The 26,299-nt window shown below is 47.2% G+C and overlaps 1 pseudogene; it reads right to left on the reverse strand.

Moving 5' to 3' along the window:
* Positions 1–13,910: 13,910 nt before the first annotated feature.
* On the reverse strand, positions 13,911–20,190 carry LOC136501249 (mitogen-activated protein kinase kinase kinase NPK1-like; annotated as a pseudogene).
* Between the last annotated feature and the right edge of the window lie 6,109 nt (positions 20,191–26,299).

A 26,299-nucleotide genomic window follows, 5' to 3' on the forward strand; every position in this document is an offset into this window, starting at 1 on the left:
AAGAAGGATGCCTTGGAGCCTGTCATGTGGATGTTGGCACCAGAGTCCAGTTACCACCGTTGCTCCTAGTCAGCGCCCACACATCCAAGGTGGACTTGGGCACGCGGTTTGTCGAGGTTGATAGCCTTCAGGTCCTTCCACCATCGTCACCTCTTCCTTCTCCTCAGCCTTGATGTCGTGCAGTGCATAGAATGTCACCATCAGGATAGTGGCCTCATCATTATCATCAGCTTGCGCCAGATGAGCTTCAGCCTTTTTCTCCTGCTTGCGATTTGGGCACTCCCGTGCCCAATGGCTCGTCTTCCTATAGCGCCGACAGGCATTGGGGTCGACTTGCTTCTTCTTCTCTGAAGAAGCTTTATCACAGCACTTGCCATCGCCACCATAGCTGGAGGAGGCTATTTTCCCAGAGTTCCTCCGAGCAGCCCACTCCTCTTCTGTCAGCAGTAGTTTACCACTATCCTTCGTTGCTGGCGCCTGCTCCAGGCTCTTGTCCATCACTCGCAGATAGCCTATCACATCCTCAATGGTGAGGGTGGATAAGTCTAGCATCGTCTCTTTGGAGGGAGCGATCTGGATGTACTTTGCCAGCACGGAGTGGAGGTACTTGGAGACCGCCTCCTCTTCGTCGATGGTGATGCCGTGGCTTTTCAGCTTGTTGATGAGCGTCGGCAGGCGGAGGGAGAAATCCTCCTCCATTTCACCATCCTTGAACTTGAGGTTGGTGTACTCCTACTTCAGAAGCTGGGTCGTCGCCTTCTTTGTGCGGTTAGAACCAATGCGCGTCGCCGTAATAGCCTCCCATACCTCCTTAGCAGAGCTCTTCACCCCTAATGGCTCCCTGTACTCTGCTAGTACAGCAGTGAGGATAGCCTCCAACGCTAACATATCATCTTCCTCATTGTCCGTGCCCTTGTCAACATCATTCTAGAGCCATCGAGCTATGAGCTTGACGTTCATGGTCACCGACCACTCTCCATAGTTGGTGCGAGTCAGCGTCGGCCAACTGGTGCCGCTAACCTCCCGCACTATGCGAACAATGACCTTCGGTCATGGCTAGGCAGCCATAGCAGTGCCACTGTTGTCTCCCATTTCTAAACCATTTGTCATCGCCAATGGTTAGTTCGGTAATAGCGCTTGTACGGCTCCGATACCACTTGTTGGCCTATAGGATCACCGGCTTAGGTGAGTTGACCACTCACCAGTCTTGTCGAGCACCCGCTAGTGTTGCCGAGCACCCACTAGCTATGCCGACCACGAACAAGCATTGTCCGAACACACACACTATGGCTAGAGGTTGAAGAAGAGGGAGAACAGAGCATACACATACAGTACAAGCATCAGCGTTGGCTGGAGCCCTGTATAGGAGATGGCAAATATGAACTCTCCTTATTGAGTTGCAGTGGCAAACTATATATATAACTTTATCCGTCTAGTCCTAGAACAGCTGCCCTGCTGCAACTATGACTAGATAACACAGCAGGACTGACTTCTGCGCCTATCCCTGCATGTGGCTACAGTCCAGTAGGTGAGCCGTTCGACGCCTACCTCTACAGCAGCTACAATACCATAGCAGGGAGCCTTTTCAGCGCTGCCTTCCCTTGCTGTGTGTTTACACAAGAAAGCAGTAGATTATCTAACAAGAACTATATGATCTGTTTCAGTCCACTGAGGATCAGGAAGACACTAAATCTGTGCATTCTACACCGGATCATCAAATTATGCTACATCTATTAGTGGCTACTGTGACAGGCTCTTCTTGTCCCAATACCATGTGTCTGATGGGCAGTTTACAAGACCAGCCAATCTCCATCCTTGTCAACAGTGGGAGTTCACATACATTCCTCAGTGCTAAGTTCCGTGATTCACTTCCCTAGTGTCTGTGCTCTCAACCCGCCAATTTAGGTGCAAGTAGCTAATGGAGCAGTTTTACTTTGTGATACTTATGTTCCAGTAGCCTAATGGTCAGTATAGGGGTATTCTTTTGTCAGTGACCTGAAAAGTTTGCCACTACCAACACGTGACATGATCTTGGGTTTGGATTGGTTGCAGTCCTTTAGTCCAATGCAGATACATTGGAAACAAAATTGGTTATCTATTCTTTATGAAGATAAGCTAGTGGTTCTATATGATTGCAATGGTGATATACCTATTGGTTTTGTCCTGCAACTGACTGTTATTCAGCCTGATCAGCAAGCTGAATCTTCTGATGCTGTCACTATTGTCCCACCATAGATTGTAGCTATGCTTCAAGAGTTTGATGGTATATTTTAGGAGCCCACTGAGTTGCCTCCTCCTCGCTCATGTGATCACTCTATTCCACTTATTGAAGGTGCCAACCCAGTCTTCCTAATACTATATCGCTATGCTCCAATATTGAAAACTGAGATTGAGCGTCAAGTGACAGACATGCTGCAACACAGTATTATCTAGAAGAGCAGCAGTCCCTCCTCCTCCGTGTTAGCCCCTAGATCTTCGGAATAGGTGAACCGGCCACTCCTCGGCATTGCCGACCGCACAATCTGGCTAGAGGTAGAAGAAGGGAGGGAGAACAGAGCGCACAAGCACCAGCGTTGGTCGGAGCTCTTGCAGAGGAGATGGCAAAATTGAACTCGCTCTCTTTATTGAGTTGTAGTGGGAAGCTATATATACAACTCTACCTATCTAATCCTAGTACACAGACATGTCATGCTGCCATGCTGCCACAGTGACTATATGTGACAGCAGGACTGACTTTGGCACTACAGTGCGGCAGAAGGGCCTTTCGGTGCCTGCCCCTGCAGTAGCTATAGTGCAACAGCAGGGAGCCTTTTGGCGCCTATCCCTACCGTGAGTTCATATAGGGGAGCAGCAGATTACTTACCAATTCTTCCCCTAATCCTACCGCTAACCCTAGATCCTCCACCATGCTAATCATCTTCTTCAACTCTATGAACCGAAGATGGCCGAGCGGCTTGGTGAGGACGTACATGAGTTGTCGACTAGTTTCGACAAACTCGATGATGATTTGCCCTCCATCGACATAGTCCCTAAGGAAGTGGAACTTGATGTCGATGTAATTGCTCTGGTCATGGAGAACCGGATTCTTTGCGAGGGCAATGGTGGGATGGTTGTCCACCATCAGTGCTGGTGGGTGAGCTTCCACATCGGTCAGCTTGCCTAGCAGCCAACGCAGCCACACAGCTTGGCACACCGCTGTGGCCGCTACCACATACTCTGCCTCGCACGTGGATAGCACCACCACCTTCTATTTTAGTGACAGCCATGAGATTAGACCTAAGGAAGACGAGCATGCCAGAGGTGCTCCATCGTCCATCAATTTCCCCTGCCATGTCTGCATCGCTGCACATAGTGAGTTGTAGCCTACTTCCACCGGTCTTGGGAAAGACGATCCCCTGATCCACCATCCCCTTGATGTAACACAGCAGCTACTTTACTGTAGCTGACGTAGCCCACGGTGAACACAATGTCTAGCCTCGTGTGGACTAGGTAGCGCAGACCACCGATGATGCTCCGATAGAGTGTTGCATCTACCTTCGCTGTGGTACTACCCTTCATCAGCTTTAGTCACTCCTCCATCGAAGTCATGCATGGCTTGCACTCAGCCATGCCGCTCCACTCCAACAGCTTCAAGACATATGCACTCTGACTGAGCGTGAGCACCTCCTTCCCCTGTCTCACCTCGATGTCGAGGTAGTAGGAGAGCGCGCCAAGATCGCTCATTCAAAAACAAGCCACCATCTCACGCTTAAAGCTATCGATGTCCTCTACACGTGCGCCAGTGACGATCAAGTCATCCACATACATGCTGACGACGAGCTCCTTCCCCTATTGCCGAGTGTAGAGCGTGTGCTCGGTTGCGCACCACATGAACCCAAGCTCTCCCAGCATAGTATCAAGCTTGGTGTTCCATGCTCATGGGGCCTACCACAGCCCATAGAGCGCCTTGCGTAGTCAGAGCACCCTGTGCTCTGCACCTTTGACGGCAAAACCTAGAGGTTGCCTGACAAAGACCATCTCTGCCAGTTCACCATTGAGGAAAGCCAATTTTATGTCCAGATGATGGACGTGCCAGTCCTTCGCTGCTACCAAAGCCAGAAACAGTCAGACAGACTCCATGCGTGCTACCGGTGCAAAGACTTCCTCAAAGTCGATGCCCTCACGTTGGACAAAGCCTCGGGCGATGAGGCATGCCTTGTGCTTGACAATGGCGCCACGCTCGTCCTGCTTGACCTTGTACACCCACTTCAGGCTGATCGAACGACATCCTAGAGGTGGATCAATGGGCTCCTAAGTCTCATTTTCCTCGACCGCCTTCATCTCCTCCAGCATCGCCCATCGCCAATTTGCATCGCGCTTTGCCAGCCCGAATGTGGGTGGTTCCTTTGCACTGATGAGAAGTAGCTCTGGGTCATTGAGCAGCCGACTCGCTAGGCCTGAGCACCTTATGCCACCGATGATGTTGTCCAGCCTATGGAATCAACCTTCTCACCATCGTGGAAGGCATCCATGAACTCAGTGATGTTGCTTGGAGATGAGGTGAACTTAATCGACATCAATGGAGTTCCCTGTTCTGCCAGAGTGGTTGGCACAGCACCTGGAGTGCTTGGCACCCCAGCTACAGTGCTCGGCACTACTTCTGGACTGCTCCTCACTACTCCTAGAGTGGTTGGCACCACTATAGGAGTGCTCGGCACCAGCCTTGGAGTGGTTGGCACCACTGCAAGGACTCTTGGCTCTGCTACAGGAGTGTTCGGCACCTGTCCTAGAGTGGTTGGCACCACTGCAGGACCTCTTAGCACCACTCCTAGAGTACTCGGCTCCCCTCCCCGAGAGCTCAGCACCGCCCCAGGAGTGCTCGACTCCGTTGCTGGAGTGATCGACACCTCCTCTCTAGCGTCTCCACCACTATGGATGACCAAGTGCTTGACGACGAAGGTGCTGGTGAAGCCGTCGGCTTGCCCTATGCCTGGACTGTCCCAGTCCTAGGCCACCTTCTCATCGAACACGACGTCGTGTGATACAAGCACCTTGCCTCCGCATGGGTCGTACAGTCGGTATGCCTTGGTACCTTCCGCATAGCCCAGGAGCACCATCGGTGTGCTCCTGTCTTCAAGCTTACCGAGGTGAGGCTTGGTGTTCCTCACATGGCCGATGTAAGGAAAATGGACCCTAAGCCCATTTACTTTGGATTTTGGTGTTTGATGTCCAACACAACCAAATTGGACTAATGAATTTGCAAGTGTTTGTTTTGTAGTCCAACAGGGTGCAAGACATGACTTGGATGAAGGCGATGTGATGATCCGATGATCAACACCTTAAGCAAGACTTTAGGAGCACAAGAAAAGACCCAAGATATCAAACAAAGTCCAAGCATGAAGATAGGAACCAAGCCGTATGCAAGATCGCAAAGAAACGAGCTCGCAGAGGCAACTGGACGCTAGACCGGACGTAGGAACGCAGCGTTCGATCGAGTACAGAAAGGTTCCAGAGCGGCATATCTGTGACTGGACACGTCCGGTGTCTGGAGACTGGACGCTAGCCAGCGTTCGATCAGTGTTTTGTTGGCTCAACGGTCGGGACGACCGGACGCGTCTGGTCAGGACGATTCAGCGTCCGGTCAGTAGCAGTTTCACGAGAATTCAACCCCAACAGCTACTTTCTCAGTGGGGCTTATAAATACAACCCCCAACCGGCCATTTGAGGTGAGTGGAGCTGAGGAAACATACCAAGAGTGTTGATACACCATTTGAGTGATCTCCACATGCATAGTGCTTAGTGTTTTATTAGGTGATTAGCATAAGTGCTTTGCGAAGTGCTTAGGTTAATTAGACCACCGCTTATGTGCTTGCTCTAGGTGTTTGCCTAGTGTTTAAGTGAGGTTTGCATACCTCTTATCACCCCGTGCTTGCGAGCACAAGTGTTGTACATCGGAGGGGCTTGAAGTCTTGCGAGATCACACCAACCGCGTTTGTGGTGTGGCTGCCACCGTGTACCAGAGGGAACAAGGCCCGCGGCGTTTTGGCTGGAAGCTTGATAGTGAAGACGGTGGGGAGCATCCAGGAGAGGCTTGCCAGAAGGCACATCGGAGACCCACTTGCGCGTGGGGAAGGCCCGAGGCTATCCACGGAGTTACCCGACCGGGAGCTTGGCCCTTGCGAGGGATTCCTTGCGAGGGGCTCCAACGAGGACTAGGGGGAAGCTTGCGCGCTTCTCGATACCTCAGTAAAAATACCGGAGTCGTCGACGGAAGTTTGCATATCTCTACCTTGCTCTTTAGCTTCCGCATTTATATTGCTTACTTTACTACGTTTGCGGTAGAGATAGCAACACACTAGCAAAACCATAGTTGCACATCTAGATAGCTTATCTATTGCATAGGTTTTGCTAGAGTTAGAAAAAGAGGCTATAGTTTTGAGTTAGTATTTTAAGTTGCCTAATTCACCCCCCCTCTTAGGCGTCACGGTCCCTTCAGTTGACGTAGCCAAATGTCCTGAGGAAGGACACATTTGTCTTGCATCCATGCCAAGCCTTGAACGACGCCTTGCCCTTCAGGGCCTTGGTGGGCGCGCGGTTGAGGATGAACACCGCCGTGGTCACCGCCTCACCCCCAAACCTTGCCAGCATGCTCTTGGCCTTCATCATGGATCGAGCCATGCCGACCACCGTCTGGTTCCGTCGCTCCACCACGCCATTCTACTGTGGTGAGTATGGCACGGTGTGGTGTCGCACCACACCTTGATCTGTGTAGTACGCAGCGAACTCCACCAAAGTGAATTCACCACCGTGATCAGTCCTCAACACGCGCAACTTCTTGCCGCTCTCTGCCTCCACGCGTGCCTTGAACTTCTTGATCACTCCCATCGCCTCGGTCTTGGTTGTTAGGAGTTACAGCCACATGTAGCGACTACAATCATCCACGAGCAGGAGGAAATACTGCCGACCACCGTTTGTGGCTAGCGTGATTGGCCCACAGAGATCGTCGTGGATGAGTTTGAGAGCATCCGCCGCGTGATACTTGGGCACCTTTAGGAATGGCAACCTCCTCTGCTTCCTGGGTCGGCAGCTGTCACACAGCTCGCCTTCATGCTTGATGTGGGGTAGCCCTCGGATCATCTTCTCCAGCCGACCAAGCGCGTCGAAGCTGAGATGGCCGAACCGGGCATGCCACAGCCATGGCTCCTCGGTGTGCTATGCTGCCAGGCACACCGGCTGCTCCATCTTCAAGTCAAGCAGGTACAACCGATTATGGGACCTCTTCACCTTGGCAAGAAGGTGCTGCTCCCGGTCCCTGATCCTGAGGACGCCGTCCTTATCAGTACCTCGCTGCCGTGCTCATCCAGCTGACCAATGCTGATGATGTTTGAACACAGCTACGGGATATAATATACATCCGTTAGCGCGTGGTGCTCACCATTCTGACACCTGAAGATGATGGTACCACGCCCTTGAATTGCCACCCTTGAGCCATCACCGAACTTTACCGTGCCGATTATGTTGTCGTCGAGCTCAGAGAAGGCTTCCTTAGAGCCCATCATGTGGTTGCTGGCATCGGAGTCTAGGTACCACCATTGCTCCTGTTCGCCGCCCACACGTTCGAGGTGGACATGGGCGCGTGGTTCATCGAGGTGGATAGCCTTTAGAGCCTTCCTAGGCCCTTCCACTGCCATCCCCTCTCCCTACTCCTTGGCCTCAACGTCGTGCAGTGCACAGAACATCGCCATCAGGAGAGTGGCCTCATCGTCATCATCAGCTTGTGCCAGATGAGCCTCAGCCTTCTTGTCATGCTTGCGATTTGGGCACTCCTTTGCCCAATGGCCCATCTTCCCATAGCGCCGGCAGACATTGGGGTTGACCTTCTTCTTCTCCAAAGAAGCCTTGCCGCGACGCTTGCCATCGCCACCGTGGCTGGAGGAGGCTTCCCCCGACTTCTTCCTCTGGGCAGCCCACTCCTCCTCTGTCAGCAACAGCTTGCCGCTGTCCGTCGTTGCTGTGGCCTGCTCCATGCACTCGTCCACCGCCCACAGACGGCCTGTCATATCCTCAATTGTGAGGGTGGACAAGTCCAGCATCGTCTATATGAAAAAAGCGATCTGGATGTACTTCATCGCCATGGAGTGGAGGTACTTGGAGACCGCCTCTTCTTCGTCGATGGTGACGTTGTGACTCCTCAGCTTGCTGATGAGCGTCTGCAGGCAGAGGGAGAAGTCCTCCACCGATTCACCATCCTTGAACTTGAGGTTGGCGTACTCCTGCTTCAGCAGCTGGGTCGTCGCCTTCTTTGCATGGTCGGAACCGACGCATATTGCTGCAATGGCCTTCCACTCCTCCTTAGCAGAGCTCTTTGCCCCTAACGGCTCCCTGTACTTCGCTGACACAGCAGTGAGGATAGCTTCCAACGCTGATATGTTGTCTTCTTCGTTGTCGGTGCCCTTGTCAATAGCATTCTAGAGCCATCGGGCTCTGAGCTTGACCTTCATGGTCACCGCCCACTCGGCATAGTTGGTGCGAGTCAGCGTCGGTCAACTGGTCCGCTGACCTCCTACACCGTGTGCACAACGACCTCCTGTTGTGGCTGGGCAGCCACACCAGCGCCGCTGCTGTCGCTCATCTCCAACCCATCCGTCATCGCCAGCGGTTAGTCCGACGACGGTGCTTGTATGGCTCCGATACCACTTGTTAGCCCATGGATCTTCGGAACGGGTGAGCCGACCACTCTCCGGTGTTGCCGACCACACACTATGGCTAGAGGTAGAAGAAGGGAGGGAGAACAGAGCGCGCGCACACAGCACAAGCACCAGCGTTGGGCGGAGCTCTGCAGAGGAGATATCAAAACTGAACCAGATCTCTTTACTGAGTTGCAGTGGAAAACTATATATATAACTCTACCCATCTAATCCTAGTACACAGACATGTCAGACTGTCATGTTGCTACAGTGATTAGATGTGACAGCAATGCTGACTTTAGCGTCTGCCCTTGTTATGGCTATAGTGCGGCAGGGGAGCCTTTCGGTGCCTGCCCCTGCAGCAGCGACAGTGCAACATCAGGGAGCCTTTCGACGCCTGTCCCTGCCGTACGTTCATACAAGGGAGCAGCAGATTACTTAACACTCCCCTGTAATCTTGATGAAAAAGAAGGACAATACCTGGAGATTTTGCCTTGATTACCGTCACCTGAACGCAATTACTGTTAAAGGCAAATTTCTTGTGCCCATCATTGATGAACTGTTGGACGAATTATCTGGTGCTTCCTTGTTCACAAGTCTGGATTTGCGTGTGGGGTTTCATGAGATCCGCATGAAGTCGGGTGAAGAATTCAAAACGGCCTTTCAAACTCACTTTGGTCGGTTCGAATTCTATGTAATGGCTTTTGGCCTGACTGGGGCTCCTGGTACTTTCCAAGAGGCATGAACACTACCTTGGCCCCATACCTCCGATAGTTTGTGCTCGTCTTCTTTGATGATATTTTTATCTACAGCCCAGACTTTGCCACTCATCTTCATCACATTCGTTTGATATTTCAGTTGCTGGCACGTGATCAGTGGTATCTCAAATTGTCCAAATGTTCATTTGCACAACGTCAAATCTTATATCTAGGTCATACTATCAGTGAAGCAGGAGTTGGTACAGACCCATCCAAGCTCACGGCTATCCAGCAGTGGCCAGTCCCGGCTTCCACCAAGGAACTGTGATCCTTTTTTGGGCTTGCAGGCTACTACCGGCAAGTTTGTACGCCACTTTGGGATAATTGCGAAGCCACTGACAAATTTACTCAAGAAACATACCTTCTTCATTTGGACAAGTGAGCACGAGACCGCCTTTCAAACTCTGAAGACTGCTCTATGTCAGGCACCGGTACTGGCACTGCCTAATTTCCAGAAGCCGTTCTGTATTGAGACTGACGCATCTGACCTGGGCATCGGGGCAGTTCTCATGCAAGATGGTCATCCGCTCGCTTACCTCAGTAAGGCGTTGGGTCCCAAGTCTCGTGTCTTATCAGCCTATGAAAAGGAATATATGGCCATACTCATTGCGGTTCAGACCTGGCGTGCTTACTTGCAATGTCAAGAGTTCATTATCCTCACCGATCAACGCAGTTTGCAACAGCTCTCTGAACAACGACTTCATACTCAGTGGCAGCAAAGGTTTTCACCAAACTACTTGGGCTCCAATGCCGAATTGTCTACAAGGGAGTTAACAATCGTGCAGCTGACGCTCTATCTCGCTGCCCTGCCCCAGAGGCCAGTTGTGCTGCAATCACGACCTCAGTGCCGAATTGGTTGACCATGGTAACTTCTAGTTATGAGGGGGATTCCTTTGCACAAGATTTTCTGTCTAAGTTAGCACTTGACCCTGCAGCAGTTCCCAATTATACATTGCAGTCTGGCATCCTGCGTTATCGCAACCGCATTTGGATTGGTGCCAATACTGACATTCAGAAAGAGTTGATTGGCACCTTTCATGACAGTGCTTGGGACGGCCATTCTGGGATTCCCGTTACTCACATGAAGATTAAGCAATGCTTTGCTTGGCGTGGTATGAAATCTTCCATCCATGATTATATTGAAGCCAGATCGTGCTAAGAGCCCTGGTCCTCTTCAACCTTTACCGGTGTCCGCGTCAGCATGGCAGGGTGATATCTCTTGATTTTATTGAAGGCCTTCCCCTTTCTGGATCATTCAACTGTGTGCTGGTGGTTGCTGATCTTCTGACCAAGTACGCCCATTTTGTTCCCTTGTGTCACCCATTCACTGCTGCTGGAGTGGCCAAGGCGTTCTTCACCAATGTTTATCGTCTTCATGGGCTTCCAACTACCATTATTTCAGACAGAGATCGCATCTTAACAAGCCGGTTTTGGACAGAACTATTCTGTTTGGTGGATGTCCAACTTGCTCGCAGCACAGCTTACCACCCCCAATCGGATGGGCAGACCGAGCGCATTAATCAATGTCTGGAGACTTACTTACGCTGCTTCGTTCACGCTTGTCCGTCTCAGTGGCATGCTTGGCTCTCCAACGCTGAGTTCTGGTATAATTCCTCATTGCACTCTGCTATTGGGCGCTCTCCCTTTGAAGCTCTGTACGGGTATGCTCCTCGTCTGTTGGACATTCCTGAAGCCTCCGATACAGCACAAGAACTTGGGTGTCGGATCGTAGCTGGATGGATACTCTCCTCCAGCACCACCTCAACAGAGCCAAGACAAGGATGAAGAAACAAGCTGCTATGCACCGTTCTGAGCGTGTCTTTGAAGTTGGTGATCTAGTTTTCTTGAAGCTTCAGCCGTATGTTCAAACCTCACTGGCCCCTCGGGCACACCAAAAACTGGCATTCAAATTCTTCGGCCCCTATCGCATCATGGCTCGGTTGCATACAAGCTGGAATTGCCTCCACACTCTTCTATCCATCCGGTGTTCCACGTCTCTCAGTTGAAGAAGGCGGTGGGCACTGGGCATCAGGTAACTCCAGTCTTACCTACTGACTTCGCAATCAAGGTTCTGGATACTCGAGTGGTCTCGCTCGCGTGGTGCCAACCAAGTGCAACAAGTCTTCATCAAGTGGAACAATCTGCCATCTACTTTGGCCACCTGGGAGGACTACGACGCACTCCGTCAAGAATTCCCACGTGCAACTGCTTGGGGACAAGCAGTCTTCCAAGAGGGGAAGGGTGTTAGCACTGTGGCTGGTCTGGCAAAGGAAGGCGCTGGCGCGACACTACAAGGCCCAAGACGCAGCAACAGGCCCAGGAAGCCCAACAACCGTTACCGTGAGGAGTGATGCGCTTGCACACGCCGCCGAGGCAGAGTCCGCTCTAATACAAGCAAGAAAGTATCCTGGAGAGTGGATCATTCAAAATTGTAAACACAAACCCTATTACCTTCTAAGAACTCGTCTGAAATATATCCCAATGCTATTCTGCCTACCCTGAACTCCATTCCAATTCCCAATTCCTCCCCAAATTCTCTCCTACCCTTGCTCCGTTGCTTACAGACGCTCATCTTCATGCCGTACTGAACTGGAGAGCGGATCAGCTTGGCAAAATTGTCTTGCTCGGGCACAGCTTTGGCATCATGGTCAAGATGCTTGAGCTTAGCATGTCCAAGCTGGAGAAGTTCGGTGTCACCGAGCGGAGAGAGAAGGTGAGGAGGGTGATGGCAATTCAGAAGTATGTGCGTGAGATTTAGCTATGCTCACAAATCGATGGTTTGCTCGATAGCCCTCTTGGGGAGAAGATGGTCATGATGATGAACTAGCCAAAGATTGCGTATTTCTTTCAAAAAAAAAAAGATTGTGACGATTCACAGGAGGAGTGCAGATGCATGTACTACGTTGCTAATATAGAGAGACATGCCATGATTAGTGCTCTTCCCAGCTCCTTTTCAGTTCATGAATTCCACTTTGGTGCATGGACCATCTTGTGCCAGGTTGTTCTGCTGTAGAATTGTTCATATTTCTTCCATAAAGCACATATATAGTTTATGTAGTTGGATCTGATGTCATGTTGCCTCTTTCTCTGTTGCAGTGAATTGTCCTAAAGTGGGTTCGGAGCAGTGAACGTCCAGATTAACTATGATGCTCAGTTAGCAGGGTAAGATCACATAGTACCTGCTATCATCGTTTACACTCTGAAATGTTTTTTTGGTTCAGTTTTTTCCCGTGTTGTATCAATGGCTTAAGTAAAAAAAATACCACATACAACAAGAAACTGATAAATATTAGTTTTCTGGTCTCAAATGTGATCTGTGTACTGATTGCTAAACTGATTTTGATCATTTGTTTGCCCATTTTGTGGCTTCGCTGGTACATTTTAGGTTTGTGGAATGAAAGTGCTCTTTGTGTGCTACATGATGAGCTCCTTCATATCATCTACGAAATATATTGGCTCTCTTTTGTCATTGAACCTTGAGTGAGATTTGCTTCCCGATCACGATATTGCTGCAGGCCAGAAGTGCATGTTCTTATTTTCTTCGACAATGTATAAGGTAATGATGAGAAAAAAAATCTGAAATTAAAAAGGATTAGAAATGTTGCCGTAACGTTAGCACGGGCAGTATACTAGTATAGAATAGGGTGAAGCGACGATGACACTGCCTTGGTAACTTTGTTAAACTCAAAAAATGATGCTAAGTTTGCATAACATTGCATAATGCAGTACTCTTTCTGTAGGCCGTTTGTTCTGCTCACAAGTCACAATGATTGTTATGTCATCTTCCGGCTACATTGATTCAGTCCTGCATTCCTGCTATTGTAAAAATGTGTTGGAATTTCTGCTAGTGAGTTGGATTGCTGCAGGACACGATCAGCTGTTTGCGGTCTGTTTGTGTTGTTACAACCGATTTGAAGTTTGTGCTTGTTATTTTGGGCCTCAGAATTCCTACTGTCAGGAGTTCAAAGCCGGTGCTTGTGCACCAATGTCCACGCTCTGGCCTGTGCCTGTCCATGTTCCTCAATCCTCATTTGGGCTCCATTCGGCTTGCTGAAACTTAGACTAAAATTGGCTGAAAAACACTGTTCTGGCTCAAATGTTGTGAGAAAAAAAATACTGTTCCGGCTGAAAAAAGAAGCCGAACAAGCCGGATTTAAGGTAAGCCGTTCCTATCTTCTGGAGTTCTAGTTTCTAGTATCAGTAAAAAGGAAGCCAGCGACTCTCGTGGATCCAACAAAAGAGCATTTTCTGAGCCATTATACTGGATGTACAGCCTAAACCAAGATGAGCCATTATACAGGATGTACAGCCATTTTACCGATAGATGGAGTGACAGCTTGTACATGTACAAAGGCAAGCATCTCTCGTTCAGCATATGTCCAGAATCAGCATTATCAGTCGAGACCAACACTTTCACAGTTCTGCTGCAACGAATAATGGATTCTCAGTCATCAGGTAAACTTTCCATCCACTGGCATTACATGACTGCTTACAAAATTTTGAAAAAAAAAGAGAGAAGAAAATTGTACAACATGCACACATTGTCATCGAAAATCACAATTTGTGGCACATGAAGCTTGACATTGCATAAAAACTGCCACCTGAATGATTTCATGCTGGCATTAAAGCTTGCGAAGGCAGGCATCACAGATCATGACAGCCTTCGTTCCACAGTCCAATTAGAAGTGGCTCGCTCAAACTAATTTACCTTATAAGGACCAAAAAGATTTGGTCGTTAAGAAGGTTTTGTCAGGTCATACGAAGGTTAGGCACTGCACTGTACTAGTAATGGCCACCAATCGCTGACATTGTATGGTTAGTCAAATATACGAATCCTGCTGGATTGTATTCTTATTCTCAGTAGACAGGGCTACGATCTCGTTTTCCAGTCAATCTTCGGCTCTTTGGAGACGGTGATGCTGCTTTACCATAGCCACCCGACCTCATCTCTGCACAGCAAATTCAAAAGTGAAACTAAGCAAAGAAAAGAAAAAACATCAATGTAGGCAGAGCAGAATTCATTGAAATGCAGATCAGTGAAACTTTTTATTTACCTCGCTCTCTTTTAAGTTCCTGGTCTAACTCTTCCTTCCACTTCCTTAGTATTTCCGAAAAGCTGAAGCTGCCAAAATTAGTTTTTAACTGTTAGAATATATGCTGTCTAATACTTATAACATATGCTATCTAATACCTCAGGAGCAAAATACTCCGTTAAATAAGTACAGGAGCTTTTCTGCAATAAAAATTGAATTGCTGAGTTCTATCTATATTTTCTGCAGTACTTTGGTTACTATTTCTTATGTACATTTCACACAAAGCAAATATGTAGGCTTAATCACAGGACTAAACACCCTAATTATATTGAATGGCATGACTATATTTGCAAAGGAACTTAATCTTTCACGCTATAAGCAATGTGCTTTGGTCAAACCTTGGATTGTCTTCAGTATCATCATGGACCTTGTCCTCAAGTTTGTTAAGTTCAGGTGAAGCTATTTCTCTCAAGACACGACTGCTCTCCACACTGCTTCTTGAGAAGCGCCTTGTGCAACTCTTGGGACTGGCATATTTCAGATTAACACAAATTGGCTCTAAAGCTGCACCTCCCACCATCTTAATTGCTCGAGGGGGTAACTGGGGATTAGTTATGTTGCTTGCTCGGCAAACATCACTAACTCCTTGAGAAACTCCAGCGTTCACTGTGTTGTAGAACTCATATAAAGGTGTCTGTAATTTCTTTAGATCTGTGGCCTGTCAAGAACGAAACCCTTATTAATTGAATTACTGTTTATTAGTAAAACAAGGGAAGGAAATGCAATGCCACAAATACAATAAACACCTTTTCCTCCAGAAATTCCTTTATTTTTGATTCTGTAAATTCATCATCCTCTTCACAGCTTCCCTCGCAAGGGAAAGTAAAGTCATTTTCAGACATCTGACTTTCTGCAAGTTTGGCTAATCCACCAAACTCCCTTGACTCAATAAATTGTTGCTCTGGGCTTATGTCAAGTTTGCTTTCCCATTCATCAGATGGTTCAGACATAGGATTGAAGCTCTGGAATTGGCAGAAACATCACACAGCTGTAAGGACACCACTTAGGCGATTTAAAATTTAGCGGTGACACTAGCCAAAAGTAAAGCCTCAAGTGAAAATTTTAGAATAGAAAGAGTAAGCACATGTTCTCTTACAGATCCAACCATTGGGACATCATCTTTGTCAGCGAACTCACAAATGTCATCATCATTGCATTGCAGATCCCACAATGGTCTGGTGTCTGATGACTTGTAAGAATTCAGATTGCGTAGCTTGCTGGGGCGACTCAAGTCCCTATTGAAAAGTTGAAGTTGCTCAGTATAAAACTAAAAGCAGACAGTCTACCAAGTTCAAGAATACATATTACACAAGGAATCACTTACGAGTCAACAGTAGGCACTACATAGGAAGGAATCTCGTTTTTGGAGGTTTCCTGTGAGTATTAGTTGTTTAGATTGCTATTTTAGGTCAAACAAGTGAGAAAAGAGAATGAAATTAGTTCTGATAATCGAACCTTGGGTACAGCATGATTAAGCTGACAAAAATCTTCCAATACTCCTGTAACGAATGGGATGCTGCAAAAATATTTTTAAGGTGTTACTCTTCTCAAAGTATAAAGGGCGTACCCAGTGCAGAGAGCTCCCGCTCTGTGCGGGGTCTGGGGAAGGGTGTCAGTGGCAAGCCTTACCCTCGCCTGTGCAATGCGAGGAGACCGCGACTCGAACCCCGGGACCTTCCGGTCACAGGCAGGTAAGACTCTACCGCTTGCACCAGGCCCGCCCTTCACTCTTCTCAAAGTATAATACTGTGAAATGCCACTGTCATTAGTGCAGGAAATCCATTGTGCAATACCTGCAACAAGTCTGATGCCACATATCTCATTTCTGGTTCCCTGAAATAAGATAGTGAATGTGCTTGAGAGTGGAATCATTTACTAGTTCTTATTTCCAAATGTACTCAAGGCACTTGAAAATGGATGTCTTTTATGAGTTACAATTTCCAAAAATGGCAAAACTATACTGATTTGTCTGGGCCATAAATCTACCAATGATCTCTAAAGATGTCATCTATCAAGTATCAATAGATGTTGATTGTACAACACATAACTGCCTCACACAACAAAATCTGTGCTAGACCTAGAATTCAATGGTCTTATTCTATATGCTCGCCATTCTTTAAAAATAATTGTGTTTGTACATGTGCATACTTGTTAAGAAAAAGCTAGACGATCATCACATGCTTCATTGAAATTGTACCCAGCTTTAATCCTAGTCACCAATGAATAGAGAATTAAGTCTTGTGATGAAATGAAGGCTTAGTAAATGAGCTAGAGACACTTTTACAAAGATGCAACCATGCCTCTCCCTCGAAACCCTATGACAACAGGTGAAAAAGAACACCTTTTTCGCATTCAAGAGATCAAAGTATGTGAACAAAAAAGAAGTGAAACACACAAATACTTAAAAAGAGTTTGCAGCACAAGAATACCCCAATGCTGAGCAAACCAGGCAATGTAAAGATGGAAACTATTACACGGGCAAATCAGTGTGATAATAATATTCCATTCTCAGATATTGATGCATTTGAACTTCTACAAATCTATTATACAACATTAACTAGTTTTTACTATCATGCAAAATAACTATGCAAATAAATCTACTATGTCCTTGTCAGATGTCATCCTAGACAGTGGGTATATTGTTTAGTTTACATTATGCAAATGGAAGTCTAGCATTGTACCTTTGGTTTAAAAGTGGTTTTGTGATAATTTCAACAAAGGTGTGTAGTTTTTTGTAAGTTACTTTTTGAATATTTCGGTAATCAATTTTCAAAAGGCGGACACAAAAACCACAGTTATGAGCTATGGTCGTAGCTTTATCTCCATATATAATTGCAAACATAACTGATTAGAGCACTCATGTTCAGCTAAAGTATATCACCAGTAAGTTATAAAACAAGCACTGCAATAAAAGGCTTCTTATGTTTATTTACAAAGATTGTATAAGTTGGCAGCAGAAATTCCTGAGTATAACAAGTTTCAATATCCGACTACATGTCAAAGCAGTTGCTATTGTATTTTCGTTTATGATAAGGAATACATCACTAGTTATCATTTATCAAGACAAGGTATAAAGAATCAGAATTGTACTTTTGTAAGCATTTTAACAGAAAATCCTTGGCTTCTGTAGAGAGATGTTCTGGTATAGGTGGGTGTGATTTTGTCGTCCCAACATAATAAAGAAGAGAAACCTGAAAATATTTAGTGAATGTTAAGAATAATCGATGTCTACAGCTTCCATGAGATAAACAGATTCTGCAAATTACCTCTTGATATTCGTGGCTCCACGGGGGTTTGCCTGTTGCCATTTCAATTACCGTGCACCCAACACTCCAGATATCCGCAGAACTGCACCAATGGATAATAAGTATTAATTTAAAATTTAATTTAAAAGATAACAAAGTTTGGAGCAACAGAAGGTGTCCTAAGGTGTTCTGAATTTGACATAACTATCACCATGGTATCAAAGACATATCTACTGCAAACCATGAGCCACATGTACTCATGCAACTAGTTTTGAGCAACAAATGAACATGAAAAACTTAGAGAACATATGCACAGGACTTTTACATTAAGTAAATGAACTACAAATGTGGTTCAATTACACATAGAAAATCAAAATTAGCTATATAGATGAATGCAATATATTTTATTATGGAAACACAATGCAGTTACCGAGCCCTTAGTTCACAGAGATCTTATGTTATTCTTAATTCTTAAAACAATACCCACAGATGAGGTGCAAAATGCTTTTTCTAATACACATTGATGAAGACAAAAGAGATTCATGGGCTTACCAATTGTGACCGCTTCCAACAATGACTTCTGGTGCCATCCAATATGGGGTACCTTTCATCGTCTTGGCAGCAGTTGCAGTTGCCTAGCAAAAGACAAACATGGAAATACAGTGGTATTGAAGGATAAAGCACATGATATATGATAGATGGATGACAGACGGTAAAAGGTCACGAATGAATGATTAACAGAAAAGCAAGAGACAGGAAAATGTTTTGTTTTCACCCTTTTAGATGCCTCACATGGTTTTATGTCTTTGTGGCAGGTTGTACTACAATTTCCTTTCGTCATTTTATTGGAGCATAAAACATTGATAAACAATATGCAAGTTTGAAACTTAACTTAGGACATTTTTAAATAGTGTTAAATTTAGACCCGCCACATCGTAGAGTGGCTTCAAATGACAAAATTAAACAATGTAAGGCACATTTGGAAATTAACTGATGTGTCTACTTACCAACTTTTCTACTTGCTTAGATGCTCCAAAATCTGCTAACTTAATGCAACCTTTGTTATCAACAAGTATATTTGCGCCCTGGAATATGACAAAATAACAAGTTACATCATCAAAAGCAATTATGGACACACAATTTGTATAACAGGAGAAATTTTCTTGCCTTTATATCCCTGTGTATGATTCCATTGCGATGCAAATATTCCAGTCCATGCAAAAGCTGTTTAGTATATTTCCTGATGACCTGATAAAGAAATAAACTGAATCAAAACATACTCTTCACTGGTCCACTCATCAAAGTAACAGTACATGCAGAATATGTAATACTTACAGCCTCCGGGAATGATCCAAGCCTCCCAAGTAGTGACTGGATCGAGCCTCCAGGAACAAATTCCAGCAGAATATTTAGTGTGTTTTCCTCCCGCGCCGTCCCAATATACCTCTGATCAAACAACACCGCATAGATCAAAAACCGCAGCTAAAAGAAAGGCCAACAATGTTAAATGGCAATGTGCTTACAACAATATTAGGGTGGGAGAGGTTCTTAAGCATCTTCACTTCGTCCTCGAGCTCCCTTACATGTGCCTAGTCAAAAAGACTCCCCGTATAAGCATTTTAGAGTGGAATATGTAAATAGTTAAATCGAATTTGAACAAATGGGCAAAAGATAAAAGTCAAAGCATTGAGAGCAAAAGTACTCACCTGGGCCTTCTCTCTCGTCGCGTTGCTGCTTCCAATCAGAACCTGCCACCGAGAAAACAACACGAGATCTATCAAATCGCTCAAAAAGTTTCCTCGGTTCAAAGGTCCTAGCTTCGATATGGAAGCCTACCGACCTGCTTGACAGCGAGGAGCTCGCCGGAGTCGAGGTCCATGCCGAGGTACACCTGCCCGAACGCGCCACTCCCGATGAGGTCGCCCTTCCGCCACCGGATCGGCGGGTTCTCCTCTCCTCCGCCGCTTCCTTCTCCCCCTACCCTGCCACAAACGTCGGAGGCCGAGGCCGAGGCCACGGCCACGAGCGGGGGTGGCGACGGCGACGGTGGCGGCAGGAGGCGGCGCGTGGGCGAGGGGCCCTTGGCCGCCATGACGAGCAGCCCCATCCCCCGCGACCTGCGGAGGCGGTTGCCGATCCGCTCCCTGAAGGCCCCCGGCACCGCTCGCGGCGGCGGCAGATGAGGAGGAGAGAGAGGGGGACGGCTCGTCGACGGCAGCGGCGCCCGCGCGGAAGGAGATGGAGCGGCGCACGGAGTCGAACAGCTCGTGGAACCCGCCGCCGCCTGCATCGTCGCGCCGCATGGTGTGCCCCGCCGTTGGCGGCGACGAGCGGGGTGGGTTTGGGGGATCGGATCGAGTGGAGGATTGGGGATTCGGCGGAGATTCCTCTTTGCTCCGTCGCTTCTCTGCGCTGTGCCGCTGCTGTGGCTCGGGGATTTTGACAATCTTGGGTGGGGAACTTTGGGGTGGGACGGAAATGACCGTCCCGACTCGACCGTTGGGACGGGACGCACGGGGATTTGGGTTTGCGGGCATAGTGGGCTTAAAGGCTTTTCTTAGGTGGCCCAAATCTAAAAATGGACCCAAATAGTCCATGAATAAGCACACACAACACAGACCACGAGATTTTTTTTTTCAGATAACGGAAGAATATCCAGTTTCATGCCCACCAGTGAGGAATTAGAGTGAATTTATTATACATGACAATCACTTGTTTCGTTTGAATTCATTTTAATAATCATAATTTAGACACATATTAATTAAACTAATATGGTTGAATATGGATTATATTTGTATATTATTGCACACTCTGGATGTTCTTCATCAACCTCCTGTTAGCCTCATGTTTGCTTGTAGGTGTCTTCCTCATACTTGTCGTATTTACGGTTAGGGTTGAAAGGTTGGAACTGGATTGATTTAGGCTGACAAAGATACAAGGAGAGGCTCTCGAGTAGTAGTAGGACCAATGGTGGTGACAGGAGGATAACGAGGTAGTATAACATTGTCTACCATGGGTGGTGGACTATCGGTGGGCAACAAATGTGGGGGAGTGTCGTGGCAATGTTCTAGCATAAGTAGGTTAGAGATGCAGAATCGAGGAGGAGCCATCAGAGATGGAGGAGGAGAAAGGTTATAAAGGAGCTAAGAGCATCTCCAAGAGCTTTTCTAAATCTTACTTTCTAAATTATCATTTGAAGAGTAATTTACATAAAAATCGTTTTCTATATCTTTCCACTCTCCAACAGTTTTTCTATATCGCATGTGCACTCTAGAGAGTCATTCTCATCTTCTGCGAAAAATCCAGAATAGAAGATAGCTATATTTGGATGACCAATTAAACAAGTTATTGGAGAGTAGTTTTTCACCAAAATCTCTATTCCTTTTATTTAGGAAGGATATGGAGAGTCTCTTGAAGATGCTCTAAGGAGGAGGATAATACATATGAAGTTGTCCCACTGTTTTTTTAATTGAACTTGAAAATCATGTGTTATACACCCCAAATTTCAAGACCAAACAAATGAACCCTTAACAACGGTCAAAGTGGTTTCCCTATGTGGTTTTGCTAAAAAACAGACACCATAGGCCTATTTGGGACAAGTCCACCACTGAAAAGTGAATCTGAATATGGTATTCGCTGTGGAGCAGCTCCACTAGTGGATCTGAGATCTATGGGAACTGTTTGGATATATAGTAGATCCAGATCCACGCAAGGTCATTTGTTGGAATGACCAGATTTGCCCTTGAGGTAAGCCCCATGTGTCAATGTCTCTTAGTTTGGGCCCACATGTCAGCTCTTTCCTCTCCTTCCAACCGTTCAAAGCCTCACGCGGAATTAACGGGGATGGGAGCAGCGGCCATGGCAGGGATTGGGGATGGGAGCACGCGCCCAACAGGCAAGGGCGCAACAGCCTCTGGTGTGGCGCGTGTGGCATCGGCCGGCAGGGCATGGTTTCGACCAGCACGGGCGCAGGTGCGGCCCTAACCATCAGGCGCGGCCTCGGCCGGCAAGCTCATTAGCTTGGCCATGAACAAGGCACCGGTGTGGGACCGGGCGGGTGCCGCGCGTGAAAGCTCTAGTTTGGTTTTAGTGAATTGATGAAACCCTAAAGTTCTAACCTATTACTCTAGTGATTATGAGATAGGTAGCATATTCCAAATAATGAAGCAAATGGTGAAGATTTTGGTGATGGTGGAGTCCATGAAGATGATCAAGTGCTCGGGCTTGGAAAAGAAGAAAGCGAAAAACAAAATAGGCTCAATGTTAAGGTGATATCCATAGGGCTATTTTGTTTTCGGTGATCGAGACACTATAGAGAGTGTGATCACATTTAGGATAGATGGTTGTACTATTAAGAGGGGAGCTCTTATCAGACAACTCAATCATGTAGTGCCACTAGGTGTTGAAAACTTGCATTGCATTTTAGGCCTAGTGCACAATCAGTGAGAAAGTGATTAACCTTTGAAAAATGATTGTGAAAATGCTATCACACTTTACACGTGATGGTGAAACACTTATAGTGTTAGCACATTTTCAAAGGTGGTGAAAAAGGTGAAGAAAAGGAGGCGTTGTCAGGCTCGGGGTGCTGCCATAGGGGCATCGCCATGCCCTGTCCGGTGCACCGCCACCCCTGTGGCGGTGACCGGCAGAGGAGGCCGAGAGTGGGGTGCTCTAGTGGGGCACCGCCACCCTATTCGGTGGCACCAGCCACCCTAAGGGAGGTGCCCACCTAAGCCTGGCCTAGAAACAGCAGAGAAGGAGGCAGCACCGGTGTGTCCGGTGTGCACCGCTGCCGTGAGGGCGGTGCACCGCTGGGTCACCGCCGTGGGGAGGGCGGTGCCACCTCAACTTTTTTCTAGAGACTAGGGTAAACTAGAGTTGGGCACCGCCGCGAGCACCATCGCCCTGAGGGCGGTGCACCGCCATAAAATTCCAGAGGCTAGGGTTTTCGAGCAGCTGGGCAGGTGGTCACCACCACCCTAGGCATGGTGCCACCGCCGCCTGTCTGGTGCCCCAACGGCTAGTACGGCTAGTAAAACTAGCCATTGGATGACCATTGGAGGGGCACTATCGCCCCATATCCGATGCCACACCGATAAGTCTGGTACCCCTGTAGAAGCTGACTCAAAGGGGTAACGGCTCTATTTGCTTGTGGGCTTATAAATAGAGGTGGTGGCCAGCCTTGGCCACTCTCTTGGCACTTATAACAGTTGCATACACCCTTTGAGAGCTGAGCACACCACTCCACTCACTTGCACACTTGATTTGATCATCTTGAGTGAGATTGGAGAGCCTCTAGTGCATTGCTTAGTGGTCTAGCATCTTGTGTCATTAGTTGGGCGATTTGAGCTGGTGGAGGCCTTGTTACTCTTGGTGTTTCCCGACACCTAGACGGTGTAGGATTGAGATGGCAGACTAGAGAGGGGTGAATAGTCTTTTCTAAAATTAATCGCGTTGGCTAATCGAAATAAATTGCGGAATTAAAACTATCGATTTAGCCAAGACTACACCCCTCTATCTAAGTTCACAAGGATCTTATAAAGATCCTAATTAGGCAACAAAGGTGTCAGGCTAGCTAGAGCTCACCTAATTAATTTTAGAGCAAGGTCACATAAACCTATGCACTAGTACTTTGGCAATCGGGGAGCTCCTACACATGCTAGTGATGCAAAAACACAAAGCTCCTAAGCTCACTAGCAATGCTCAATAACAAGGCTACACAAGTCAAATTAGAGAGCGTAAATCACTTAGCTACACAAACTAAGCAATGTGACTAACAAGGTTACTAAAACCAAATTAGCCACGCAAGGGAGCTACTTCTATGCTACACAAGCAAGAAGGTAACTAGCAAGCTACACAAGCAAACTAATTACAAGAGCAACTACACAAGCTCAGTGTATGAAATGTAAATAAAAGCTTGTGTTGCGCGGAATGCAAACCACCGAGAAGATGATGAAGACAATGTTGATATGGTGATTTTCTCCTGAGGTTCACTTGGTTGCCACCAAACTACGTCCCTGTTGTGTCAACTGCTCACTTGGTGGTTCGGTGGCTAATTGGCATCACCCATCAAGCCCGCACATCGGACACCATAGAAACCTACTTCGAAAGTGAGGGTAGCTCAATGACACACTCAACTAGAGTTACTCTTCACGATCCCCATGGGGTGAGCACAATCCCCCTCACAAATCCTTCTCTGGAGCACCGCACAATCTTCTCGTGTGCCTCAACAGAGTCACAAGCCACCAAGCCATCTAGGATGTGGCAACCTCCAAGAGTAACAAGCACCACCTGCTTGCAACTCGATCACCTAGTGCCACTCGATGCAACCTCATGATGCAACGCACTAGAATCACACTCACTCGCAATCGGATCGCACTCTTGCAAGCACAAGTGAGTTGGAGGGCTCCGAAGCACACCTACACAAGCCACCAAGGCTTAAGGGTGCTCAGCAGCTAGCCCAAGGGGGTATTTATAAGTCCCCACAAAAAATAGAGTCGTTGCTCTAAAGATTCCCTTCTCTGCAAGGGGCATCGGACATGGTGGTGCGGTCACCGGACAAGGGGTGACGGTGCCCCTCTAACGGTCATCCAATGGCTAGTTTAGGGCACCAGACAAGCTACGGTGGCACCAGACAGGGGGTGGCGGTGCCACCCTGGCCAACACCCCCAAACCCTCTTCTCTAGAAATATAGGGCAGTGCACCACCCAGGGGTGATGATGCCCGCAGCGGTGCCCACCCTTGTTTTCCCTTGCCTCTGGAAAAATGTGGTGGTGACACCGAATAGGCTAAGGCGGTGCACCGTCGTGCCCATGGCGGTGCACACCGCCACTGGCGGTGCCAGCACCAACACTGGTTACTTGGCCGAGGCAAAGTGGTCACCGCAATAGGGGTGGTGGTGCACTGGACAGGGGGTGACGATGCCCCTAGAGGCAGCACCTCATCCCATACTTCGCCTCCTTCAACTCCTTTGCAAATGTGCCAACACCATAAGTGTTTCACCATCACATGCAAGTGTGTTAGCATTTTCACAATCATTTTTCAAAGGATTAGTCACTCAATTCACCACGCCACTCGATCCTAGCAACAATGCAAAGTTAGATCACTCGAGTGGCACTAGATGACCGATATGCAAACAAGTTTGCCCCTCTTGATAGTACAGCCATCTAATCCTAAACCTGGTCATGCACTTCTCTACACAACCTTTGACCGGTGAAATGAAATGCCCTAGGTTATACCTTTGCCTTGCGTATTCCATTCCATCTCCTCCAATGTTGATGCAACACATGCACCAACCAATCACAAATGATATGATCCACTTCATATTATCATATAACTTTATTGGTTCATCGATCTTGACCTCACTTGCTCTTCACCATTGCCTTCGTCCATCGGTGCCAAGTCTTGCTCAAGCTTCACCGCCACACGGTCCATCACTCCATCAAGCCAAGTCTTGTCTTGATCTTCTCCACCTTAGTCATATGACTCAATGTCATGTTTTTCATATACAATGAGATCCTTCATCACATGTGTGAGCTTTGCAATATCTCTGAGCCATTTTCACCTCCATGGCATATGTTGCTCACACACATGTACTTGTGGACTAAGCACCCGTGTATCTCACATTAAACACAATTAGTCCACCTAAGGTAGTCACTCAATTACCAAAACCAAACAAGAACCTTTCAGATGGCCCGATGATTGTGGATCGTTGAGCGGAGGAAGGTGATTGTCTCCAACTCCCATCATTATGATTGTGAGGGGTTCTTGTGCCTTCCCCGATGGAGCGCCAAAGGCAACTCTAGTGGACTATGCATGGCTTGTGGATCATCATCTTGTGTTAGTTATGCGGCACCCAATTACGGGTTAGGCGTGTGATGCCTATTAGCGTGTGAACCTCCAAGTGAGTGAATCGCCACAACGGGGACTAGCTTGCCAACAAGCAAGTGAACCTCAGACGAAAAGTTGATTGTGTCATCATTGTCTCCCTGGTATTCTTGATATTCATTATGATTGATTAATTAGCCACGGCGGTATATCATCTCTACCTCTCTTGCATTACTTTCCTAGTGTAGTTAAGCTCTTTAGTGTAATTATTAGTTTTGAGAGCTAGCTTGTGTCTTGTTAGTTGTTAGTGAGGCTCTTTAGTTAGTCTTTGAGAGCACACTAACTTAAAGGTAGTGACTTAGCCCTTTGTGTGTGACATAGAGATTATAGCTACTAGAATTATAGTAGGTGGCTTGCATTTTTAGTAGGCTAGCTACAACTTATTTCGCCTCATATTTGTCTAACCTTTTGGCTTAGTGTTGTTGTGAATTTTTTAATAGGCTATCCACCCCCCTATAGCCATTAGGACCTTTCAAGTGGTATCGGAGCCATGGTCACCGTGATTTGAGCCATTAGGACCTTTCAAGGATGATGAGAGTGTGCCAAAAATATTCCATAGGCTTCAAGTGCTTGTCAAATATCTCAAAGCACTTGGAGAAGAGGTGAAGGACAAGGACTTCTCCCACAAGTTCTTAAGATGCTTACCATCA

This window comes from Miscanthus floridulus, chromosome 13 (genome assembly GCF_019320115.1).
Source record: "Miscanthus floridulus cultivar M001 chromosome 13, ASM1932011v1, whole genome shotgun sequence".
NCBI lineage: Eukaryota > Viridiplantae > Streptophyta > Magnoliopsida > Poales > Poaceae > Miscanthus > Miscanthus floridulus.